Raw genomic sequence first — 27,195 nt, forward strand, 5'->3', positions numbered from 1 at the left:
GCCCGCATTCTCCACCACATGTAAGGCAGCGCTAGTCATCATCCTGGGGAATACTCACTGCAGCGCATCAACAAAAGCACACCGGCAATGTCTTTCCGTTTTTCACACTTCAGCAGTTTATTATCTCATCATAAACCGCCGTTCACACATATAATGTCAAACGAGTCCCAAGTGGCAGACAGGCCCACTTGGCTCCAGGTCCAGCCTTCAGCAAGGTAATAATAAAGCAATGTCCATATAAGCAGTGTTTTTACCTTTGCCGGCTTACGGCTGCTTCACTCCTTTTGGTTCCCAGATGGGGTCTCTAACCTCTGGCCCTCCAAGGCTTACTGGCATCTAGTCACAAGATCCAGGCTTCACCTTCCAGGGGTCCTCTAGCCTCTGGCCCTCCAAGACTTACTGGCATCTAGTCAGAAGATCCAGGCTTCACCCTCCAGGAGTCCACCATGCTTCATCAGGCCACACCAGGACTCACACGGTGCCACACAAACGGGGAAAAGGCCTCACGCCTATCACACCCCTTGCACCACTGCACACACCTGTCTCAAATCACCAGGGTTTTTATATCCTATAGAAACAGCCACAGGACCTGTGCTTATCTCAAAGTCACGTGTCCAGACCTTCTGTTAGCAAAAGGACCTGTGTGACGTCACAGTCATGTGACCAGTCAGCTGAGGGAGGTACAGGGTCCGTCAAAACACACTCTGAACCACTAAAGGGATGCCTGCTGCATCACAGTACTCATCGGGCGAATTGCTCTGGAACTGAAATCGGAACGTTCACTAACATTTTCCCTTCTCTGAAAGTCTGACAAATGCCGGAAAAATTATTAAGTCCAAAAAAATTTTTTTTTCAACTTTTTTTCAATTTTGCCCCCGTGGGATGTATATTCTACCTACACACATTTGAACTCTCCTGGGGTACCCTCACATATATTATTCCCTAATTTAATGGATATTTTCACCAAAAAGTGAAATTTTCAAAAAGTCAGAAAGCTGGCTGAAAACGACTAAATATGAAGGACACATCGGGTGAATCGCTCTGGAACTGAAATCGGAACACTGACATTTTCCCCTCTGTGAAAGTGTATCAAATGCCGGAAAATTGACTATCTCGTAAAAAAATGTTTTTGACTTTTTTTCAATTTTACCCCCGTGGGATATATATTCTAACCACACACATTTGGAACTCTCCTTGGGTACCCTCACACATATTATTCCCTCATTTAGTGGATATTTTCACCAAAAAGTGAAATTTTCAAAAAGTCAGAAAATTGTCTAAAAGGATTAAATATCAAGGAGTCATCGGGTGAATCGCTCTGGAACTGAAATCGGAAGGCTAACTGACATTTTTCCCTCTGAGAAATTCTCTCAAATGCCAGAAAAATGACTAAGTCGAAAAGAAAAAATTTCTACTTTTTTTCAATTTAACCCCCATGGGATATATATTCTAACCACACACATTTGGAACTCTCCTGGGGTACCCTCACACATATTATTCCCTCATTTAGTGGATATTTTCACCAAAAAGTGAAATTTTCAAAAAGTCAGAAAATTGTCAAAAAGAATTAAATATCAAGGACTCATCGGGTGAATCGCTCTAGAACTGAAATCGGAACGCTCACTGATATTTTCCCCTCTCTGAAAGTCTGTCAAATGGCACTAAAAAGACTAAGTCCAAAAAAAATTTTTATTCCACTTTTTTCAATTTTACCCCCATGGGATATACATTCTACCCACACACATTTAAAACTCTCCTGGGGTACCCTCACACATATTATTCTCTAATTTAGTGGATATTTTCACCAAAAAGTGAAATTTTCAAAAAGTCAGAAAATTGGCAGAAAAGGAGTAAACATCAAGGACTCATTGGGTTTATCACTCTGGAACTGAAATCGGAATGCTCACTGACATTTTCCACTCTTTGAAAGTCTGACAAATGCCAGTAAAATGACTAAGTCCAAAAAAAAAATTTTTCAACTTTTTTCAAGTTTACCCCTGTGGGATATATATTCTACCCATACACATTTGGAACTCTCCTGGGGTACCCTCACACATATTATTCCTTCATTTAGTGGATATTTTCACCAAAAAGTGAAGTTTTCAAAAAGTCAGAAAATTGTCTGAAAACGCGTAAATATCAAGGACTCATTGGGTCAGTAGCTCCGGAACAGAAATCGGAACGCTCACTGACATTTTCCCCTCTCTGAAAGTCTGACAAATACCGGAAAAATTACTTAGTCCAAAAAATTTTTTTTTTCAAGTTTACCCCCGTGGGATATATATTCTACCCACACACATTTGGAACTCTCCTGGGGTACCCTCACACATATTATTCCCACATTTAGTGGATATTTTCACCAAAAAGTGAAATTTTCAAAAAGTCTGAAAATTTTGTGAAAATGAATAATTAACAAAGACACATCGGGTGAATCGCTCTGTAGCTGAAATCGGAACGCTCACTGACATTTTCCCCTCTGTGAAAGTCTATCATATGCCAGAAAAATGACTACGTCGAAAAAAATAAATGTTCAACTTTTTTAAGTTTTACCCCCGTGGGATATATAATCTACCCACACACATTTGGAACTCTCCTGGGGTACCCTCACACATATTATTCCCACATTTAATGGATATTTTCACTAAACAGTGAAATTTTCAAAAAGTAAGAAAATTGTCTGAAAACGACTAAACAACAAGGACTCATCGGGCGAATCGCTATGGAACTTATATCGGAACGCTAACTGATATTTTCCCCTCTGTGAAAGTCTATCAAATGCCAGAAAAATGAATAAGTTAAAAAAAAAACATTTTTCAAAATTTTTCAGTTTTACTCCCTTGGGATATATATTCTACTCACACACATTTGGAACTCTCCTGGCGTACCCTCACACATATTATTCCCTCATTTAATGGATATTTTCTCCAAAAAGTGAATTTTTCAAAAAGTCAGAAAATTGTCTGAAAATGACTAAATAACAAGGACTCAAAGCGTGAATCGCTCTGGAACTGAAATCGGAACTCTCACTGACATTTTCCCCTTTCTAAAAGTCTGTCAAACACAGGGAAAAAAAACTAAGTCCAAAAAGATTTTTTTTTCAACTTTTTTTCAATTTTACCCCGTGGGATATGCATTCTACACACACACATTTGGAACTCTCCTGGGGTACATTCACACATATTATTCCCTCATTTAGTGGATATTTTCATCAAAAAGTGAAATTTTCAAAAATTCCTAAAATTGTCTGAAATCGACTAAATAACAAGGACTCATCAGGCGAATCGCTCTGGAACTGAAATCGGAACACTCACTAATATTTTCCGCTCTATGAAAGTCTGTCAAATGCCGGAAAAATTACTAAGTCAAAAAATAAAATTTTTCAACTTTTTTAAATTTTACCCCCGTGGGATATACATTCTACACACACACATTTGGAACTCTCCTGGGGTACCCTCACACATATTATGCCATCATTTAATGGATATTTTCACCAAAAAGTGAAATTTTCAAAAAGTCATAAAATTGTCTGAAAATGACTAAATAACAAGGACTCATCAGGTGAATCGCTCTGGAACGGAAATCGGAACGCTCACTGACATTTTCCCCTTTCTGAAAGTCTGTCAAACACCGGAAAAAAAGACTAAGTCCAAAAAGATTTTTTTTTCAACTTTTTTTCAATTTTACCCCCGTGGGATATGCATTCTACACACACACATTTGGAACTCTCCTGGGGTACCCTTGCACATATTATTCCCTCATTTAGTGGATATTTTCAGCAAAAAGTGAATTTTTCAAAAAGTCAGACAATTTTCTGAAAACGACTAAATAGCAAGGACTCATTAAACGAATTGCTCTGGAATTGAAATTGGAACACTTACCGACATTTTCCATTCTGTGAAATTCTCTCAAATGCCGGAAAAATGACTAAGTGGAAAAAAATTTTTTTCAACTTTTTTCAATTTTACCCCCGTGGTATATATATTCTACGCACACACATTTGGAACTCTCCTGGGGAACCCTCACACATATTGTTCCCTCATTTAGTGGATATTTTCACCAAAAAGTGAAATTTTCAAAAAGTAAGAAAATTGGCTGAAAACGACAAAATAACAAGGACTCTTCAAGCGAATCGCTCTGGAACTTATATCGGTACGCTAGCTGACATTTTCCCCTCTGTGAAAGTCTATCAAATGCCGGAAAAATGACTAAATAATAAAAAAAAAAATTAAACTTTTTTCAATTTTACCCCCGTGGGAAATACATTCTACCCACACACATTTGGAACTCTCCTGAGGTACCCTCAAACATATTGTTCCCTCATTTAGTGGATATTTTCACCAAAAAGTGAAATTTTCAAAAAGTCAGAAAATTGTCTGAAAACGACTAAATAACAAGGACTCATCGGGCGAATCGCTCTGGAAGTGAAATCGGAATGCTCACTGACATTTCCCCCTCTCTGAAAGTCTGTCAAACGCCGGAAAAAAAGACTAAGTCCAAAAAGATTTTTTTTTCTACTTTTTTTCTATTTTAAACTCGTAGGATATGCATTCTACCCACACACATTTGGAACTCTCCTGGGGAACCCTCACACATATTACTCCCTCATTTAGTGAATATTTTCACCCAAAAGTGAAATTTTCAAAAAGTCAGAAAATTGTCTGAAAATGACTGAATAACAAGTACACATCGGGTGAAACGCTCTGGAACTGAAATCGGGACACTAACTGACATTTTCCCCTCTGTGACAGTTTATAAAATGTCGGGAAAATGATTAAGTAAAAAAAAAAAATGTAAAAACTGTTTTCAATTTTACCACCGTGGGATATACATTCTACCCACACACATTTGGAACCCTCCTGGGGTACCCTCACACATTTTATTTACTCATTTAATGGATATTTTCACCAAAAAACTAAATTTTCAAAAAGTCAGAAAATTGTCTGAAAACGACGAAATAACAAGGACTCATCGCTCTGGAACTGAAATCGGAACACTCACCGACATTTTCCCCTCTGTGAAATTCTATCAAATGCCTGAAAAATGACTAAGTCTAAAAAAAATTTTTTCAACTTTTTTTAATTTTACCCCCGTGGGATGTATATTCTACGCACACACATTTGGAACTCTCCTGGGGTCCCCTCACACATATTATTCCCTGACTTATTGGATATTTTCACCAAAAAGTGAAATTTCAAAAAGTCAATGACTCATCGGGTGAATTGCTCTGGAACTGAAATCGAAATGCTCACTGACATTTCCCCTCTCTGAAAGTCTGACAAAAACTGAAGAAATGACTAAGTCCCCCCCAAAAAAATTGTTCAGCTTTTTTCAATTTTACTCCCGTGGGATATACATTCTACCGACACACCTTTGGATCTCTCCTGGGGTACACTCACACATATTATTCCCTCATTTAGTGGATATTTTCACCAAAACGTGAAATTTTCAAAAAGTCAGAAAATTTTCTGAAAATGACTAAATAACAAGAACTCATCGAGCGAATCACTCGGTAACTGAAATCGGAACGCTAACCGACATTTTCACCTCTGTGAAAGTCTATCAAATGCTGAAAAAATGACTAAGTCGAAAAAAAAAATTTTTCAACTTTTTTCAGTTTTACCTCCGTGGGATATATATTCCACCCAAACACATTTTGAACTCTCCTGGGGTACAATCACACATATTATTCCCTCATTTAATGGATATTTTGAATAAAAAAATAAATTTTCAAAAAGTCAGAAAATTGTCTGAAAATGACTAAATAACAAGGACTCATCGGGCGAATCGCTCTGGAACTGAAATCGGAACACTCATCAATATTTTCCCCTCTATGAAAGTCTGTGAAATGCCGGAAAAATTACTAAGCTGAAAAAAAAAATTTTTAAACTTTTTTCAATTTTACCCCCATGTGATAAATATTCTATCCAAACACACTTGGAACTCTCCTGGGGTACCCTCACACAAATTAATCCCTCATTTAGTGGATATTTTCACCAAAAAGTGAAATTTTCAAAAAGTCAGAAAATTGGCTGAAAATGACTAAATAACTGGGACTCATCGGGCGAATCGCTCTGGAACTAAAATCGGAACGCTAACTGACATTTTCCCTTTTGTGAAAGTCTATCAAATGCCGGAAAAATTAGTAAGTCGAAAAGAAAAAATTTCTACTTTTTTTCAATTTTACCCCCGTGGGATATATATTCTAACCACACACATTTGGAACTCTCCTTGGGTACCCTCACACATATTATTCCCTCATTTAGTGGATATTTTCACCAAAAAGTGAAATTTTCAAAAAGTCAGAAAATTGTCTAAAAGGATTAAATATCAAGGACTCATCGGGTGAATCGCTCTGGAACTGAAATCGGAAGGCTAACTGACATTTTTCCCTCTGAGAAATTCTCTCAAATGCCAGAAAAATGACTAAGTCGAAAATAAAAAATTTCTACTTTTTTTCAATTTAACCCCGATGGGATATATATTCTAACCACACACATTTGGAACTCTCCTGGGGTACCCTCACACATATTATTCCCTCATTTAGTGGATATTTTCACCAAAAAGTGAAATTTTCAAAAAGTCAGAAAATTGTCAAAAAGAATTAAATATCAAGGACTCATCGGGTGAATCGCTCTAGAACTGAAATCGGAACGCTCACTGACATTTTCCCCTCTTTGAAAGTCTGACAAATGCCAGTAAAATGACTAAGTCCAAAAAAAAAATGTTTCAACTTTTTTCAAGTTTACCCCTGTGGGATATATATTCTACCCATACACATTTGGAACTCTCCTGGGGTACCCTCACACATATTATTCCCTCATTTAGTGGATATTTTCACCAAAAAGTGAAGTTTTCAAAAAGTCAGAAAATTGTCTGAAAACGCGTAAATATCAAGGACTCATTGGGTCAGTAGCTCCGGAACAGAAATCGGAACGCTCACTGACATTTTCCCCTCTCTGAAAGTCTGACAAATACCAGAAAAATTACTTAGTCCAAAAAATTTTTTTTTTCAAGTTTACCCCCGTGGGATATATATTCTACCCACAAACATTTGGAACTCTCCTGGGGTACCCTCACACATATTATTCCCACATTTAGTGGATATTTTCACCAAAAAGTGAAATTTTCAAAAAGTCAGAAAATTTTGTGAAAGTGAATAATTAACAAAGACACATCGGGTGAATCACTCTGTAGCTGAAATCGGAATGCTAACTGACATTTTTCCCTATGAGAAAGCCTTTCAAATGCCGGAAATATGACTAAGTCCAAAAAAATTTTTTTTTCAACTTATATCAATTTTATCCCCGTGGGATATATATTCTACCCACACAATTTTAAACTCTCCTGGGGTACACTCACACATATTATTCCCTCATTTAGTGCATATTTTCACCAAAAAGTGAAATTTTCCAAAAGTCAGAAAATTGTCTGAAAACGAGTAAATATCAAAGACTCATCGGGTGAATCGCTCTGGAACTGAAACTGGAACGCTCACTGACATTTTTCCCATCTGTGAAAGTCTGACAAATGCTGGAAAAATGACGTAGTCCAAAAAAAAAAATTTTCAACTTTTTTCAATTTTACCCCATTGGATAAATATTCTACCCACACACATTTGGAACTCTCCTGGGGTACCCTCACACATAGTATACCCTCATTTAATGGATATTTTCACCAAAAAGTGAAATTTTCAAAAAGTCACAAAATTGGCTGAAAACGATTAAATATCAAGGACTCATCGGGTGAATCGCTCTGGAACTGAAATTGGAACGCTCACTGACATTTTTCCCATCTGTGAAAGTCTGACAAATGCCGGGAAAATGACGTAGTCCAAAAAAAAAAATTTTCAACTTTTTTCAATTTTACCCCATTGGATAAATATTCTACCCACACACATTTGGAACTCTCCTGGGGTACCCTCACACATAGTATACCCTCATTTAATGGATATTTTCACCAAAAAGTGAAATTTTCAAAAAGTCATAAAATTGGCTGAAAATGACTAAATATCAAGGACTCATCGGGTGAATCACTCTGGAACTGAAATCGGAACACTCACTGACATTTCCCCGCTCTGAAAGTCTGTCAAATGCCAGAAAAATTACTAAGTTCAAAAAAAAAATTTTTTCAACTTTTCTTCAATTTTACCCCCGTGGGATATACCTTCTGCCCACGCACATTTGGAACTCTCCTGGGGTACCCTCACACATATTATTCCCTCATTTAATGGATATTTTCACCAAAAGGTGACATTTTCAAATAGTCAGAAAATTGGCTGAAAACAACTAAATATCAAGGACTCATCAGGCGATTCGCTCTCGAACTCAAATCGGAACCCTCACTGACATTTTCCACTCTCTGAAAGTCTGACAAATGCCGTAAAAATGACTAAGTCAAAAAAAAAAATTTTTTCAACTTTTTTTCAATTTTACCACCGTTATTTATATATTCTACCCACACACATTTGGAACTCTCCTGGGGTACCCTCACACATATTATTCCCTCATTTAATGGATATTTTCATCAAAAAGTGAAATTTTCAAAAAGTCAGAAAATTGGTAGAAAACGAAGAAATATCTAGGACTCATCAGGCGAATTGCTCTGGAAATGAAATCGGAACGCTCAGACTTTTTCCCCTCTCTGAAAGTCTGACAAATGACGTATAAATGTCTAAGTCCAAAAAAATTTTTTTTTCAACTTTTTCAATTTTACCCCCGTTATATATATATATATTCTACCCACACACTTTTGGAACTCTCCTGGGGTACCCTCACACATATTATTCCCTCAGTTGATGGATATTTTCACCAAAAAGTGAAATTTTCAAAAAGTCAGAAAATTGGTAGAAAACGAAGAAATATCTACGAGTCATCAGGCGAATTGCTCTGGAACTGAAATCGGAACGCTCAGACATTTTCCCCTCTCTGAAAGTCTGACAAATGAGGGAAAAATGTCTAAGTCCATAAAAAAAAAATTTTCAACATTTTTTCAATTTTACCCCTGTGGCATATATATTTTTCCCACACACATTTGGAACTCACCTGGGGTACCCTTACACATATTATTCCCTCATTTGATGGATATTTTCACCAAAAAAGGAAATTTTCAAAAAGTCAGAAAATTGGCTGAAAACCACTAAATATCAATGACTCATTGGTCGAATCGCTCTGGAACTAAAATCGGAACGCTCACTGACATTTTCCCCTCTCTTAAAGTCTGACAAACGCTGGAAAAATGACTAAGTCCAAAAAAGTTTTTTCAACTTTTTTCAATTTTACCCCCGTTATATATATATATATATATATATATATATATATATATATATAGTACAAACACAGATTTGGAACTCTCCTGCGGTACCCTCACACATATTATTCCCTTATTTAGTGGATATTTTCACAAAAAAGTGAAATTTTCAAAAAGTCAGAAAATTGTCTGAAAATGACTAAATATCAAGGACTCATCAGGCGAATCGCTCTGGAACTGAAATCGGAACGCTCACTGACATTTTTCTCTCTCTGAAAGTCTGACAAATGCCGGAAAAAAGACTAAGTCCAAAAAAATTTTTTTAAAACTTTTTTCAATTTTACCCCTGTGGGATTTAAATTCTACCCACACACATTTGGAACTCTCCTGAGGTACCCTCACACATATTATTCCCTCATAAAGTGGATATTTTCACCAAAAAGTGAAATTTTCAAAAAGTCATAAAATTGGCTGAAAACGACAAAATATCAAGGACTCATCAGGCGAATCACTCTGGAACTGAAATCGGAACGGTCACTGACATTTTCCCCTCTCTGAAAGTCTGTCAAACGCCGGAAAAAAGACTAAGTCCAAAAAAATTTTTTTTAAAACTTTTTTCAATTTTACCCCCGTGGTATATATATTCTACCCACACACATTTGGAACTCTCCTGGGGTACCCTCACTCATATGATTCCCTCATTTAGTGGATATTTTCACCAAAAAGTGAGATTTTCAAAAAGTCATAAAATTGGCTGAAAACGAATAAATATCAAGGACTCATCGGCCGAATCGCTCTGGAACTGAAATCGGAACGCTCACTGACATTCTCCCCTCTCTGAAAGACTGACAAATGCCAGAAAAATGACTAAGTAGGAAAAAAGCTTTTTTCCAACTTCTTTCAATTTTTAACCCGTGGGATATATATTCTACCCACACACATTTGGAACTCTCCTGGGGTACCCTCACACATATTATTCCCTCATTTAATGGATAATTTTAGCAAAAAGTGAAATTTTCAAAAAGTCATAAAATTGGCTGAAAACGACAAAATATCAAGGACTCATCAGGCGAATCGCTCTGGTACTGAAATCGGAACGCTCCGGAAAAAAGACTAAGTCCAAAAAAATTTTTTTTCAACTTTTTTCAATTTTACCCCCGTGGTATATATATTCTACCCACACACATTTGGAACTCTCCTGGGGTAAACTCACACATATTATTCCCTCATTTAGTGGATATTTTCACCAAAAAGTGAAATTTTCAAAAAGTCAGAAAATTGTCTGAAAATGACTAAATAACAACGACGCATCTGGCGAATCGCTCTGGAACTGAAATCGGAATGCTAACTCACATTTTCCCCTCTGTGAAAGTCTATCAAATGCCGTAAAAATGACTAATTCGAAAAAAAAAAATTTCAACTTTTTTTTAATTTTACCCCCGTGGGATATGCATTCTACCGACACACATTTGGAACTCTCCTAGGGTACCCTCAAACATATTATTCCCTCATTTAATGGATATTTTCACCAAAAAGTGAAATTTTCAAAAAGTCAGAGAATTGTCTGAACACGTCTAAACAACATGGACTCATCGGGCAAATCGCTCTGGAACTGAAATCGGAACGATAACTGACATTTTTCCCGCTGTGAAAGTCTATCAAATGCCGGGAAAATGACTAGTTCTAAAAAAAAAAGTTTTCAACTTATTTCAATTTTACCCCTGTGGGATATACATTCTACCCACACAAATTTGGAACCCTCCTGGGGTACCCTCACACATATTATTCCCTCATTTAGTGGAAATTTTCACCAAAAAAAGAAATTTTCAAAAAGTCAAAAAATTGTCTGAAAATGACTGAATAACTATGATTCATCAGGCGAATCGCTCTGGAACTGAAATCAGAATGCTAACTGACATTATACCCATTGTGAGAGTCTATCAAATGCCAGAAAAATGACCAATTCGAAAAAACAAAATTTTCAACTTTTTTCAATTTTACCACCGTGGGATATACATTCTACCCACACACATTTGGAACTCTCCTGGAGTACCCTCACACATGTTAATCCCTCATTTAATGGATATATTCACCAAAAAGTTAAATTTTCAAAAAGTCATAAAAATGGCTGAAAACGACAAAATATCAAGGACTCATCGGGCGAATCGCTCTGGAACTGAAATCGGAACGCTCACTGACATTTTCCCCTCTCTGAAAGTCTGTCAAACGCCTGAAGAAAGACTAAGTCCAAATGAATTTTTTTTTCAGCTTTTTTCAATTTTACCCACATGGGATATATATTCTACCCACACACATTTGGATCTCTCCTGGGGTACCCTCACACATATGATTCCCTCATTTAGTGGATATTTTCACCAAAAAGTGAGATTTTCAAAAAGTCATAAAATTGGCTGAAAACGAATAAATATCAAGGACTCATCGGCCGAATTGCTGTGGAACTGTAATCGGAACGCTCACTGACATTTTCCCCTCTCTGAAAGTCTGACAAATGCCAGAAAAATGACTAAGTAGGAAAAAAGCTTTTTTCAACTTTTTTCAATTTTTACCCCGTGGGATATATATTCTACCCACACACATTTGGAACTCTCCTGGGGTACCCTCACACATATTATTCCCTCATTTAATGGATAATTTCACCAAAAAGAGAAATTTTCAAAAAGTCATAAAATTGGCTGAAAACGACAAAATATCAAGGACTCATCAGGCGAATCTCTCTGGAACTGAAATCGGAACTCTCACTGACATTTTCCCCTCTCTGAAAGTCTGTCAAACGCCGGAAAAAATACTAAGTCCAAAAAAAATTTTTTTTAACTTTTTTCAATTTTACCCCCGTGGTATATATATTCTACCCACACACATTTGGTACTCTCCTGGGGTAAACTCACACATATTATTCCCTCATTTAGTGGATATTTTCACCAAAAAGTGAAATTTTCAAAAAGTCAGAAAATTGGCTGAAAACGTCTAAACAACAAGGACTCATCGGGCATATCGCTCTGGAACTGAAATAAGAACGCTCACTGACATTTTCCCCTCTCTGAAAGTCTGTAAAACGCCGGAAAAAAGACTAAATCCCCCCAAAAATTTTTTGAATTTTACCCCCCTGGGATATGTATTCTACCTACACAGATTTTGAACACTCCTGCGAACCCTCACACATTTGATTCCCTCATTTAGTGGATATTTTCACCAAAAATTTAAATTTTCAAAAAGTCAGAAAATTGGCTGAAAATGACAAAATAACAAGGACTCTTCGGGCGAATCGCTCTGGAACTGAAATCGGAACGCTAACTGAAATTTTCCCCTCCCTGAAATTCTGACAAATGCCGGAAAAATGACTAAGTCCAAAAAAAAATGTTCTAAACTTTTTTCAATTTTACCCCCGTGGGATATATATTCTACCCACACACATTTGGAACTCTCCTGGGGTACCCTCACAGATATTATTCCCTCATTTAGTGCATATTTTCACCAAAAAGTGAAATTTTCAAAAATCCAAAAAATTGGCTGAAAACGTCTAAACAACAAGGATTCATCAGGAGAATCGCTCTGGAACAGAAATCGGAATGATAACTGACTTTTTCCCCTCTGAGAAAATCTATCAAATGCCGGAAAAATGACTAAGCTAAAAAAAAAATTTTGCAACTTTTTTCAATTTTACCCCCGTGGGATATATATTCTACCCACACACATTAGGAACTCTCCTGGGGTACCCTCACAAATATTATTCCTTTATTTAATGGATATTTTCACAAAAAAGTGACATTTTCAAAAAGTCAGAAAATTGTCTGACAACGACTAAATATCAAGGAATCATTGGGTGAATCACTCTGGAACTGAAATCATAACACTCACTGAAATTTTCCCCTCTCTGAAAGTCTGACAAATGGCGGAAAAATTACTAAGTCGAAAAAAGAATTTTTTCAACTTTTTTCAATTTTACCCCCGTGGGATATATATTCTACCCACACACATTTGGAACTCTCCTGGGGTACCCTCACACATATTATTCCCTCATTTAGTGGATATTTTCACCAAAAAGTGAAACTTTACAAAATACAGAAAATTGGCTGAAATCGACTAAATCTAAAGGACTCACCGGGCGAATCGCTCTGGAACGGGAATTGGAATGCTAACTTACACTTTCCCCTCTGTGAAAGTCTATCAAATGCCGGAAAAATGACTAAGTTGAAAAAAAAATTTTTTAAACTTTTTTCAATTTTACCCCCGTGGTATATATATTCTACCCACACACATTTGAATTTCTCCTGGGGTACCCTCACACATATTATTCCCCAATTGAATTGATATTTTCACCAAAAAGTGAAATTTTCAAAAAGTCAGAAGATTTGCTGAAAACGACTAAATATCAAGAACTCAGGTGAATCGCTCTGGAACAGAAATCGGAACGCTCACTGACATTTTCCCCTCTCTGAAAGACTGACAAATGCTGGAAAAATGACTAAGCCAAAAAAATTTTTTTTAAACTTTTTTCAATTTCCCCCCTGTGGGATATATATTCTACCCACACACATTTGGAACTCTCCTGGGGTACCCTCACACATATTATTCCCTTATTTAATGGATATTTTCACCAAAAAGTGAAATTTTCAAAAAGTCAGAAAGTTGGCTGAAAATGACTAAATATCAAGGACTCATTGGGCGAATCACTCTGGAACTGAAATTATAACGCTCACTGACATTTTCCCCTCTCTGAAAGTCTGACAAATGTCGGAAAAATTACTAAGTCGAAAAAATAATTTTTTCAACTTTTTTCAATCTTACCCCCATGGGTATATATTCTGCCCACACACATTTGGAACTCTCCTGGGGTACCCTCACACATATTATTCCCTCATTTAGTGGATATTTTCACCAAAAAGTGAAATTTTCAAAAAGTCAGAAAATTGTCTGAAAAAGACTAAATTACATGGACTCTACAGGCGAAACGCTCTGGAACAGAAATTGGAACTCTAACTGACATTTTCTCCTCTGTGAAAGTCTATCAAATGCCAGAAAATTGACTAAGTCGAATAAAAAATTTTAATTTTTTTTTTCAATTTTAGCCCCGTGGGATATGTATTCTACCCACACACATTTGGAACTCTCCTGGGATACACTCACACTTATTATTCCCTCATTTAGTGGATATTTTCACCAAAAAAGGAAATTTTAAAAACGTCAGAAAATTGTCTGAAAATGACTAAATAACAAGTACTCATCGGGCTAATTGCTCAGGAACTGAAATTGGAATGCTAACTGACATTTTCCCCTCTGTGAAAGTCTATCAAATGCTGGAAAAATGACTAAGAAGAAAAAAAAAATTTCCAACTTTTTTTCAATTTTACCCCCGTGGGATATATATTCTACCCATACACATTTAGAACTCTCCTGGGATACCCTCACACATATTATTTCCTCATTTAATGGATTTTTTCACCAAAAAGTGAAATTTTCAAAAAGTCAGAAAATTGTCTGAAAACGACTAAATAACAAGGACTCATCGGGTGAATCACTCTGGAACTGAAATCGGAATGCTCACTGACATTTTCCCCTTTGTGAAAGTCTATCAAATGCCGGAAAAATGACTAAGTCGAATAAAAAAAATTTCAACTTTTTTTCAATTTTACCCCTGTGGGATATATATTCTACCCGCACAAATTTGGAACTCTCCTAGGGTACCCTCACACATATTATTCCCCAATTTAATGAATATTTTCACCAAAAAGTGAAAATTTCAAAAGGGCAGAAAATTGGCTGAAAACGACTAAATATCAAGGACTCATCGGGTGAATCACTCTGGAACTGAAATCATAACGCTCACTGTCATTTGCCCCTCTCTGAAAGTCTGACAAATGCCGGATAAATGACTAAGTCCCAAAAAAAAAATTTTTTCAACTTTTTTTCAATTTTACCCCCGTGGGATATATATTCTACCCACACACATTTAGAATTCTCCTGGGGTACCCTAACACATATTATTCCCTCATTTAGTGGATATTTTCACCAAAAAGTGAAATTTTCAAATAGTCAGTAAATTGTCTGAAAACGTCGAAACAACAAGGATTCATCAGGCGAATCGCTCTGGAACTGAAATCGGAATGATAACTGACATTTTCCCCTCTGTGAAATTCTATCAAATGCCGGAAAAATGACTGAGCTTAAAAAAATTTTTTGAAACTTTTTTCAATTTTACCCCCGTGGGATATATATTCTACCCACACACATTTGGAACTCTCCTGGGGTACCCTCACACATATTATTCCCTTATTTAATGGATGTCTTCACCAAAAAGTGAAATTTTCAAAAAGTCAGAAAATTGGCTGAAAACAACTAAATATCAAGGACTCATCGAGCGAATTGCTCTGGAACTGAAATTGAAACGCTAACTTACATTTTCCCCTCTGTGAAAGTCTATCAAATGCCGGAAAAATTACTAAGTTGAAGAAAGAATTTTTTCAACTTTTTTCAATTTTACCCCCGTGGGATATATATATTCTAACCACACACATTTGGAACTCTCCTGGGGTACCCTCACACATATTATTCCCTCATTTAATGGATATTTTCACCAAAAAGTGAAATTTTCAAAAAGTCAGAAAATTGGCTGAAAACTACTAAATATCAAGGAATCATTGGGTGAATCACTCTGGAACTGAAATCATAACACTCACTGACATTTTCCCCTCTCTGAAAGTCTGACAAATGGCGGAAAAATTACTAAGTCGAAAAAAGAATTTTTTCAACTTTTTTCAATTTTACCCCCGTGGGATATATATTCTACCCACACACATTTGGAACTCTCCTGGGGTACCCTCACACATATTATTCCCTCATTTAGTGGATATTTTCACCAAAAAGTGAAACTTTACAAAATACAGAAAATTAGCTGAAATCGCTCTGGAACGGGAATTGGAATGCTAACTTACACTTTCCCCTCTGTAAAAGTCTATCAAATGCCGGAAAAATGACTAAGTTGAAAAAAAAATTTTTTAAACTTTTTTCAATTTTATCCCCGTGGTATATATATTCTACCCACACACATTTGAATTTCTCCTGGGGTACCCTCACACATATTATTCCCCAATTGAATTGATATTTTCACCAAAAAGTGAAATTTTCAAAAAGTCAGAAGATTTGCTGAAAACGACTAAATATCAAGAACTCATCAGGTGAATCGCTCTGGAACAGAAATCAGAACGCTCACTGACATTTTACCCTCTCTGAAAGACTGACAAATGCTGGAAAAATGACTAAGCCAAAAAATTTTTTTTTAAACTTTTTTCAATTTCCCTCCTGTGGGATATATATTCTACCCACACACATTTGGAACTCTCCTGGGGTACCCTCACACATATTATTCCCTTATTTAATGGATATTTTCACCAAAAAGTGAAATTTTCAAAAAGTCAGAAAGTTGGCTGAAAACGACTAAATATCAAGTACTCATTGGGCGAATCACTCTGGAACTGAAATTATAACGCTCACTGACATTTTCCCCTCTCTGAAAGTCTGACAAATGTCGGAAAAATTACTAAGTCGAAAAAATAATTTTTTCAACTTTTTTCAATCTTACCCCCAAGGGTATATATTCTGCCCACACACATTTGGAACTCTCCTGGGGTACCCTCACAAATATTATTCCCTCATTTAGTGGATATTTTCACCAAAAAGTGAAATTTTCAAAAAGTCAGAAAATTGTCTGAAAAAGACTAAATTACATGGACTCTACAGGCGAATCGCTCTGGAACAGAAATTGGAACTCTAACTGACATTTTCTCCTCTGTGAAAGTCTATCAAATGCCAGAAAATTGACTAAGTCGAATAAAAAATTTTAATTTTTTTTTTCAATTTTAGCCCCGTGGGATATACAGTACAGACCAAAAGTTTGGACACACCTTCTCATTTAAAGATTTTTCTGTATTTTCTTGATTATGGGAATTGTACATTCACACTGAAGTCATCAAAACTATGAATTAACACATGTGGAATTATATACTTAACAAAAAAGTGTGAAACAACTAAAAATGTCTTATATTCTAGGTTCTTCAAAGTAGCCACCTTTTGCTTTGATGACTGCTTTGCACACTCTTGGCATTCTCTTGATGAGCTTCAAGAGATAATCACCGGAAATGGTCTTCCAACAATCTTGAAGGAGTTCCCAGAGATGCTTAGCACTTGTTGGCCCTTTTGTCTTCACTCTGCAGTCCAGCTCACCCCAAACCATCTCGATTGGGTTCAGATCTGGTGACTGGAGGCCAGGTCATCTGGCGTAGCACCCCATCACTCTCCTTCTTGGTCAAATAGCCCTTACACAGCCTGGAGGTATGTTTGGGGTCATTGTCCTGTTGAAATATAAATGATGGTCCAACTAAACGCAAACCGGATGGAATAGCATGCCGCTGCAAGATGCTGTGTGTTATGCACACGCCCGGGCTAAGCGGCGTGTGCGTGTGATTGGTAGTGATTCCACTGGACCGTGCCGGAGAGTGAATGCCTGGAGGGGCGTGACTAGGTATTCACCCGATCCGACCAGGGTCGCACGACGGCATACGACGCCAGTGCACCAAGGAGGAACCGAGCAGAGGGACCAGGTGCTACTCCAGGACAGACCCCGGACACGGCTGTTGACCCACACAGGGGAATACAGGAACAGGCTGGTAGGCTGGCACACAGACTGGTGGGTATAGGCAGGCACGACTGGTATGCAGGCAGGCGGGTATGCAGGCAGGGGGGTAAAGACAAGCACAGCTAGAGTGCAGACAGGGAGGCACTAGCAGGTAGGAACACAGGCGGGATAGGACCCAGTACACACCGGGACTCAGGAACAATACAGGCAGAGGGTTACAGGCAAGCACAGCTAGAGTGCAGACAAGGCTGAGCAGGGAGGACAGGGCTCTGTTCACACGGAACAGACAGGAAGGGAAAGACAGAGCCAGATACTCACACAGTACTTGCAGAGACAACAAGCAGGAGTTAGGTACGAGTTCAGACTCTGCAGAAAAAGGAAGGGAACGGACATAGAGGCAAAACAGGTAAAGGACAGGAGAGAGTTCAGACTGGAACTGAGTGTACAGAGGAGACCGACACTGCAGAGGGATACAGGAGCGGGTCTGGGAATACGGCCCCCAGAGAGGCGGAACGAACAGGCAAGGAGCGTGTTCAGACAGGACAGACCAGACACAGGAGCGGGTCTAGGAAATCGGCCACTAGAAGGCGAGAGGAACAGGCTAGGAGCGAGTTCAGACTGGTCAGACAAGATACAGGAACGGGTCTAGGTAATCGGCCCCTAGAAGGCAGGAGGAACAGGCTAGGAGCGTGTTCAGACAGGACAGACAAGAGAACACAGAAAGGACTCAGTTCAGACACGGGAGCTGATACCGCAAAGCAGGAGACATACAGGACTCAGTTCAGACACGGGAACTGATACAAAAAGCAGGAGACAAGAGACGGGACCTGGCACCTTCAGAGTGCAAGCACACACTGAAGGAAACACTTATGCTCAGGCAGGGATAGAAGGGAGCTGCTGAGCTATATACCAAGAGACAGACAGCAATAGGCTGAGGACGCACAAGGGGTGTGACCCACAGCAGGTACAAAAGGCAGGAAGTGATCGGGCGCCGCCCTTAAGCAGCAGAAACAGACACAAACAGACAGCATGGAGGGAAGCCAGAGAGACATTCTGGACAGGAGATCAAGTGCGCCCTCTTGCACAGTGGGAGATGGACCACCATGCAAGGACGCCGCCAGGTATGTTACACTGTGGTAGCCATGCTGATTCAGTATGCCTTCAATTTTGAATAAATCCCCAACAGTTTCACCAGCAAAGCACCCCCACACCATCACACCTTCTCCTCCATGCTTCACAGTGGGAAGCAGGCATGTAGAGTCCATCCGTTCACCTTTTCTGCGTCGCACAAAGACACGGTGGTTGGAACCAAAGATCTCAAATTTGGACTCATCAGACCAAAGCACAGATTTTCACTGGTCTAATGTCCATTTCTTGTGTTCTTTAGCCCAAACAAGTCTCTTCTGCTTGTTGCCTGTCCTTAGCAGTGGTTTCCTAGCAGCTATTTTACCATGAAGGCCTGCTGCACAAAGTCTCCTCTTAACAGTTGTTGAAGAGATGTGTCTGCTGCTAGAACTCTGTGTGGCATTGACCTGGTCTCTAATCTGAGCTGCTGTTAACCTGCGATTTCTGAGGCTGGTGACTCGGATAATCTTATCCTCAGAAGCAAAGGTGACTCTTGGTCTTCCTTTCCTGGGGCGGTCCTCATGTGAGCCAGTTTCTTTGTAGCGATTGATGGTTTTTGCAACTGCACTTGGGGACACTTTCAAAGTTTTCCCAATTTTTCAGACTGACTGACCTTCATTTTTTAAAGTAATGATGGCCACTTGTTTTTCTTTACTTAACTGCTTTTTTCTTGCCATAATACAAATTTTAACAGCCTATTCAGTAGGACTATCAGCTGTGTATCCACCTGACTTCTGCACAACACAACTGATGGTCCCAACCCCATTTATAAGGCAAGAAATCCCACTTATTAAACCTGACAGGGCACACCTGTGAAGTGAAAACCATTTCCGGTGACTACCTCTTGAAGCTCATCAAGAGAATGCAAAGAGTGTGCAAAGCAGTCATCAAAGCAAAAGGTGGCCACTTTGAAGAACCTAGAGTATAAGACATATTTTCAGTTATTTCACACTTTTTTGTTAAGTATATAATTCCACATGTGTTAATTCATAGTTTTGATGCCTTCGGTGTGAATGTACAATTTTCATAGTCATGAAAATACAGAAAAATCTTTAAATGAGAAGGTGTGTCCAAACTTTTGGTCTGTACTGTATATTCTACCCACACACATTTGGAACTCTCCTGGGATACACTCACACTTATTATTCCCTCATTTAGTGGATATTTTCACCAAAAAAGGAAATTTTAAAAACGTCAGAAAATTGTCTGAAAATGACTAAATAACAAGTACTCATCGGGCTAATTGCTCAGGAACTGAAATTGGAATGCTAACTGACATTTTCCCCTCTGTGAAAGTCTATCAAATGCTGGAAAAATGACTAAGAAGAAAAAAAAAATTTCCAACTTTTTTTCAATTTTACCCCCGTGGGATATATATTCTACCCATACACATTTACAACTCTCCTGGGGTACCCTCACACATATTATTTCCTCATTTAATGGATTTTTTCACCAAAAAGTGAAATTTTCAAAAAGTCAGAAAATTGTCTGAAAACGACTAAATAACAAGGACTCATCGGGCGAATAGCTCTGGAACTGAAATCGGAACGCTCACTGACATTTTCCCCTTTGTGAAAGTCTATCAAATGCCGGAAAAATGACTAAGTCGAAAAAAAAAAAATTCAACATTTTTTCAGTTTTACCCCTTCCCCGTGGGATATATATTCTACCCACACATATTTGGAACTCTCCTGGGGTACCCTCACACATATTATTATCTCATTTAATGGATATTTTCACCAAGAAGTGAAATTTTCAAAAAGTCAGAAAATTGGCTGAAAACGAGTAAATATCAAGGACTCATCCCGTGAATCACTATGGAACTGAAATCGGAACGCTAACTGATATTTTCCACTCTGTGAAAGTCTATCAAATGCCGGAAAAATGACTAAGGCGAATAAAAAAAATTTCAACTTTTTTTCAATTTTACCCCTGTGGGATATATATTCTACCCACACACATTTGGAACTCTCCTAGGGTAGCCTCACACATATTATTCCCTCATTTAATGGATATTTTCACCAAGAAGTGAAATTTTCAAAAAGTCAGAAAATTGGCTGAAAACGACTAAATATCAAGGACTCATCGGGTGAATCGCTCTGGAACTGAAATCGGAACGCTCACTGACATTTTCCCCTCTCTGAAAGTCTGACAAATGCCGGAAAAATAAATAAGTCTAAAAAAAAATTTTTCAACTTTTTTCAATTTTACCCCCGTGGGATATATATTCTACCCGCACAAATTTGGAACTCTCCTAGGGTACCCTCACACATATTATTCCCCCATTTAATGAATATTTTCACCAAAGAGTGAAAATTTCAAAAGGGCAGAAAATTGGCTGAAAACGACTAAATATCAAGGACTCATCGGGTGAATCACTCTGGAACTGAAATCATAACGCTCACTGTCATTTGCCCCTCTCTGAAAGTCTGACAAATGCCGGATAAATGACTAAGTCCCAAAAAAAAAATTTTTTCAACTTTTTTTCAATTTTACCCCCGTGGGATATATATTCTACCCACACACATTTAGAATTCTCCTGGGGTACCCTAACACATATTATTCCCTCATTTAGTGGATATTTTCACCAAAAAGTGAAATTTTCAAATAGTCAGTAAATTGTCTGAAAACGTCGAAACAACAAGGATTCATCAGGCGAATCGCTCTGGAACTGAAATCGGAATGATAACTGACATTTTCCCCTCTGTGAAATTCTATCAAATGCCGGAAAAATGACTGAGCTAAAAAAAATTTTTTGAAACTTTTTTCAATTTTACCCCCGTGGGATATACATTCTACCCACACACATTTGGAACTCTCCTGGGGTACCCTCACACATATTATTCCCTTATTTAATGGATGTCTTCACCAAAAAGTGAAATTTTCAAAAAGTCAGAAAATTGTCTGAAAACAACTAAATATCAAGGACTCATCGGGCGAATCGCTCTGGAACTGAAATTGAAACGCTAACTTACATTTTCCCCTCTGTGAAAGTCTATCAAATGCCGGAAAAATTACTAAGTTGAAGAAAGAATTTTTTCAACTTTTTTCAATTTTACCCCCGTGGGATATATATTCTACCCACACACATTTGGAACTCTCCTGGGGTACCCTCACACATATTATTCCCTCATTTAATGGATATTTTCACCAAAAAGTGAAATTTTCAAAAAGTCAGAAAATTGGCTGAAAACTACTAAATATGAAGGACTCATCGGGTGAATCGCTCTGGAACTGAAATAGGAACACTCACTGACATTTCCCCTCTCAGAAAGTCTGACAAACACCGAAAAAATGACAGTCCAAAAATATTTTTTTTTCAACTTTTTTCAATTTTACGCCCGTGGGATATATCTTCTACCCACACACATTTGGAACTTCCCTGGGGTACCTTCACACATATTATTTCCTCATTTAGTGGATTTTTTCACCAAAAAGTGAAATTTTCAAAAAGTCAGAAAATTGTCTGAAAACGACTAAATAACAAGGACTCATCGAGCGAATTGCTATGGGACTGAAATCGGAACGCTAACTGACATTTTCCCCTCTGTGAAAGTCTATCAAATGCCGGAAAAATGACTAAGTCGAAAAAAAAATTCTTTGACTTTTTTTCAATTTTACCCCCGTGGGATATATACTCTACCCACACACATTTGGAACTCTCCTGGGGTACTCTCACACATATTATTCCCTCATTTAATGGATATTTTCACCAAAAAGTGAAATTTTCAAAAAGTCAGAAAATTGGCTGAAACCACTAAATAACAAATACTCATCGGGCGAATCGCTCTGGAACTGAAATCGGAACGCTCACTGACGTTCTCCCTTCTCTGAAAGTCTGACAAACCCCGGAAAAATGAGTAAGTCACCCCCAATTTTTTTTTTCAACTTTTTTTCAATTTTACCCCCGTGGGATGTGTATTCTACCCACACACATTTGAACTCTCCTGGGGTAACCTCACACATATTATTCTCTCATTTAGTGGATATTTTCACCAGAAAGTGAAATTATCAAAAAGTCAGAAAATTGGTTGAAAACGACTAAATAACATCTACTGTAAGGCAGCGCTAGTCATCATCCTGGGGGATACTCGCTGCAGCGCGTCAACAAAAGCACACCGGCAATGTCTTTCCGGCTTTCACACTTCAGCAGTTTATTATCTCATCATAAACCGCCGTTCACACATATAATGTCAAACGAACCCCAAGTGGCAGACAGGCCCACTTGGCTCCAGGTCCAGCCTTCAGCAAGGTAATAATAAAGCAATGTCCATATAAGCAGTGTTTTTACATTTGCCGGCTTATGGCTGCTTCACTCCTTTTGGTTCCCAGATGGGGGTCTCTAGCCTCTGGCCCTACAAGGCTTACTGGCATCTAGTCACAAGATCCAGGCTTCACCTTCCAGGAGTCCTCTAGCCCTGGCCCTCCAAGGCTTACTGGCATCTAGTCACAAGATCCAGGCTTCACCCTCCAGGAGTCCACCATGCTTCATCAGGCCACACCAGGCCTCACACTGTGCCACACACATGGGGAACAGGATTCACGCCTATCACACCCCTTACACCACTGCACACACCTGTCTCAAATCACCAGGGTTTTTATATCCTATAGAAACAGCCACAGGACTTGTGCTTATCTCACAGTCACGTGTCCAGACCTTCTGTTAGCAAAAAGGACCTGTGTGATGTCACAGTCATGTGACCAGTCAGCTGAGGGAGGTAAATGGTCCATCAAAACACACACTGAACCACTAAAGGGATGCCTGCTGCATCACATATCCCTCCCCCTGTTCAAACTTGTGGGGTTGAACACCTAATATACACAATGACATTCTAACCCCCTGTTCACACAGAGACTATGTACTAATCAATTGTGCTGTTCAGCCCCTGGAATATTAGTCAATGACATTAGCCCATTCCTTAGGGACCTACCATTTGTCACTGTCACTGACATTATCAAGTCACATTTCCGGGTTGTAACCTTGTCAGCGCTCTCCCGCTCCCAGCGGTCAGTCGAAACCCTGTCAGGTCTCCCCCGCTCCCAGCGGTCAGTCGAAACCCTGTCAGGTCTCCCCGGCTCCCAGCGGTCAATACAGCAGTGCGACTCACATGCCCTTGTATCTAAGGTCCGGTTCGACTCCATATTGTCCCGTCCTCTATTGGGTCGTTTGTATGGGCCACCCAAACCTGAGTTACTGAAGGTCTCACTACCTCTAAACCTGCGCCCACTACTCTCAGGACATCTTGAAGGGTCCCTAACTTCAGCTGTTCTGTTATCTAGGGGGCCCTTTCTCTGTCGGGTCCCACCATTTCCAGACGGCTGCCATCCTCTACTGCTCAGATGATGCTGTCTATCTACTCGCAGTCTAGCGAGATTCAACTGTTTCACCTCTCGCAGGTAGGTCACTCGGTACTCCACCAGCATGCTCATATATGCAAGACTTTCTTCTGTTCCTATAGCGTAGAATGACACCATGCCGTTTTCATCTGGTATCCAGTCCTGACGATCACGTGGACTGCTTACTTTCACCACACCAGACTTCTTCACCATCATCTGCATGACTCGGCCATTTCTCCCATCGAGCTTTCTCACCAGCACATGAGGCACCCGGATGACCTCTTCCCGCAGACTGTGAGCTTTTCTCATCAACTCCAGTTGTCTAGCGGCTTGTTCCGTCTTCAACCGGAGAAACCGCTTTGTGCGAATACATCACCAATGTATGTCCCTTAGGATCGCCAACCTCTTCACTGTGACTTCGGTCTTGGACAGGACCACCAGCTGTTTTCCTTCTGAGGTCGAGTACACCTTACAGGCTCCCATGGCCTTCTTAAACTGGTCATGCACGAACTCACTGGTGCATTCTTTCCTCAAATCCTCGGGTACATCTACGAGGCACTTGTACCGAGACGTTTCGGTCTCACCAGTGGTATCCAAACGATCATTTATTAACACTCTCTTAGCTCTCCTCAGGTCCACCTTCTCATGCTCTAAGGGAGTGAGTGTCACTTGTTTGCCTTTTCCCTTCTCCCAGGAGGCCTCGTTCACTGAGTGATACTCTATCCGGTCGACTTTTGAGCTCGGAAACTTCTTCCTCTAGATCCGCCACTCTCCTCTGAGCGGCCCGTCTCTGAAGCTCTTCCTGCTTCAACTGCTCTTTTAACGGTAGAGTTCTCTCAGACCTCCCTGTCTCCAATGCGCCCACTCGGCTCTCAATAGCCAGTCTCTCAAGCTTCTCTTGCGTCCACAGGGCTTGTAGCAACTCCTTGAGCTCCTTGATCTCGGCTCCTACATCCACCGAATCATCCAAACTCACATCACATATGGAGGTATTTGCTTCATACCTCCCATCACCAGCGGCCAACTCCTGGCTCTGGTCTGTGGCTTTTCCGATGGACTCCTCCATCTTTTCCCGCTCAGTTTCCATCTTGCTGAGCCTTTCCTTAAGGCACGCCTCTGCCCTCTGGAGATTATCACAACACGTCTGCAGCTCCTTCACCTGAGCTTCCAGATCTAAGGTCTTTCTGCGGAGATCACCATTTTCATAATGGGTGTCTTGCAGAGTGGTCTCAACAATTTGGCGCACTTGCTCAGCACCCGCCTTATCCTCCTCTAGTTTTTCTTTCACCTTGAGGAGATCCTCATAATGTCTCTTAATCTGTTGCAGTTCCTCACTGAACTTTTCATGCCTTTTTTCTGCCTCTTTCAGGTTGGATAGCTCCCGGTCTCGCTGGTACAGAGAGTCCTCCAGCCGCTCCTTCTCCTGCATTAGAGGTTTTACTTGATCCTGGAATTTCTGCAGCTCCCTCATGAGTTCACCATACTCCTTTTTGGATCCAGACAGCTCCTGATTGAACTGTTCGTGCAGTCGTTCTAGTTCCTGATCACGTCCAGAAACTCCATCCTGCCCGCATTCTCCACCACATGTAAGGCAGCGCTAGTCATCATCCTGGGGGATACTCACTGCAGCGCATCAACAAAAGCACACCGGCAATGTGTTTCCATTTTTCACACTTCAGCAGTTTATTATCTCATCATAAACCGCCGTTCACACATATAATGTCAAACGAGTACCAAGTGGCAGACAGGCCCACTTGGCTCCAGGTCCAGCCTTCAGCAAGGTAATAATAAAGCAATGTCCATATAAGCAGTGTTTTTACCTTTGCCGGCTTACGGCTGCTTCACTCCTTTTGGTTCCCAGATGGGGTCTCTAACCTCTGGCCCTCCAAGGCTTACTGGCATCTAGTCACAAGATCCAGGCTTCACCTTCCAGGGGTACTCTAGCCTCTGGCCCTCCAAGGCTTACTGGCATCTAGTCACAAGATCCAGGCTTCACCCTCCAGGAGTCCACCATGCTTCATCAGGCCACACCAGGCCTCACACGGTGCCACACAAACGGGGAAAAGGCCTCACGCCTATCACACCCCTTGCACCACTGCACACACCTGTCTCAAATCACCAGGGTTTTTATATCCTATAGAAACAGCCACAGGACCTGTGCTTATCTCAAAGTCACGTGTCCAGACCTTCTGTTAGCAAAAGGACCTGTGTGACGTCACAGTCATGTGACCAGTCAGCTGAGGGAGGTACAGGGTCCGTCAAAACACACTCTGAACCACTAAAGGGATGCCTGCTGCATCACATATCCCTCCCCCTGTTCAAACTTGTGGGGTTGAACACCTAATATACACAATGACATTCTAACCTCCAGTTCACACAGAGTCTATGCACTTATCAATTGCGCTGTTCAGCCCCTGGAATATTGGTCAATGACATTAGCCCATTCCTTAGGGACCTACCATTTGTCACAGTCACTGACTTTATCAAGTCACATTTCCGGGTTGTAACCTTGTCAGCGCTCCCCCGCTCCCAGCGGTCAGTCGAAACCCTGTCAGGTCTCCTCCGCTCCCAGCGGTCAGTCGAAACCCTGTCAGGTCTCCACCACTCCCAGCGGTCAATACAGCAGTGCGACTCACATGCCCTTGTATCTAAGGTCCGGTTCGACTCCATATTGTCCCGTCCTCTATTGGGTCGTTTGTATGGGCCACCCAAACCTTAGATACTGAAGGTCTCACTACCTCTAAACCCACGCCCACTACTCTCAGGACATCTTGAAGGGTCGCTAACTTCAGCTGTTCTGTTATCTAGGGGGCCCTTTCACTGTCGGGTCCCACCAT

The sequence above is a fragment of the Phyllobates terribilis genome, unplaced genomic scaffold (assembly GCF_046119375.1).
Source record: "Phyllobates terribilis strain yellow unplaced genomic scaffold, ASM4611937v1 Scaffold_9__5_contigs__length_417890890, whole genome shotgun sequence".
In the NCBI taxonomy this organism is placed as follows: Eukaryota; Metazoa; Chordata; class Amphibia; order Anura; family Dendrobatidae; genus Phyllobates; species Phyllobates terribilis.